This window comes from Octopus bimaculoides, chromosome 17 (assembly GCF_001194135.2).
Source record: "Octopus bimaculoides isolate UCB-OBI-ISO-001 chromosome 17, ASM119413v2, whole genome shotgun sequence".
Classification (NCBI taxonomy): domain Eukaryota; kingdom Metazoa; phylum Mollusca; class Cephalopoda; order Octopoda; family Octopodidae; genus Octopus; species Octopus bimaculoides.
In genome coordinates this window covers 44,329,493-44,330,171 of record NC_068997.1, presented here as the reverse complement: position 1 = coordinate 44,330,171, position 679 = coordinate 44,329,493, and the positions used below count along the sequence as shown (strand labels likewise).

Here is a 679-nt window from a genome sequence, read left to right as displayed (position 1 = left end):
TATATATATATATATATATATATATATTGGAAGGTTTGGAGGTGATGATGATGATATATATATATATATATATATATATATATATATATTATAAAAAGATATATATACAAACATGCTTAACGTGCAACAGTATGAACATATTGAGAGACAGACGGATAGACATATGCATACATGCATATCGCATTAATGTGCAAGTATTTGTGTGTGTGTATATATATATATACATAATAGCATCCGGGTATCATAACCCCATGAGGACCACCATCCCAACCAAAAGGATATCTTCACTTACCTCTCTTTTCTACAGGACACACAAAATATCTGTTTAACATCAAATAATATCCAACTACACACAGGTAAAATATGCAGTCAGCCTGATATTTAAATCTGACGAAGCCTATCTCCCACTCACTCTCTTTCTCTGTTGTGACCAACACACACACACACACACACACACACACACACACACATGCATATTTGTGTATGTGTGAGAGAGACTGAGTTACACATAAACCTGTTCTCAAGACAACAATCATCTCCTTTTTTTGCCCCCTCCTCTTTTGTTCTTGTTTATTTTTATGTTTCTGTTTTTCTCCTTTTTGGGTTTTTTTCTTCTTGTCTTCATTTACATATTTCTTTTTTGATTTTGTAATTGCCTTTCTTTTTTTTTTCACATCTA

The 679-nt window shown here is 32.1% G+C and overlaps 1 protein-coding gene across 1 annotated transcript in view; it reads right to left on the bottom strand.

Moving 5' to 3' along the window:
* The window catches only part of LOC106878295 (b(0,+)-type amino acid transporter 1), a 78,595-nt gene extending 78,145 nt beyond the window's left edge, over positions 1–450 (bottom strand). Inside the window, exon 1 of the mRNA XM_052973903.1 lies at positions 293–450. The gene's annotated coding sequence lies outside the window, so the exon portion shown is untranslated. The remainder of the gene's footprint in view (positions 1–292) is intronic.
* Between the last annotated feature and the right edge of the window lie 229 nt (positions 451–679).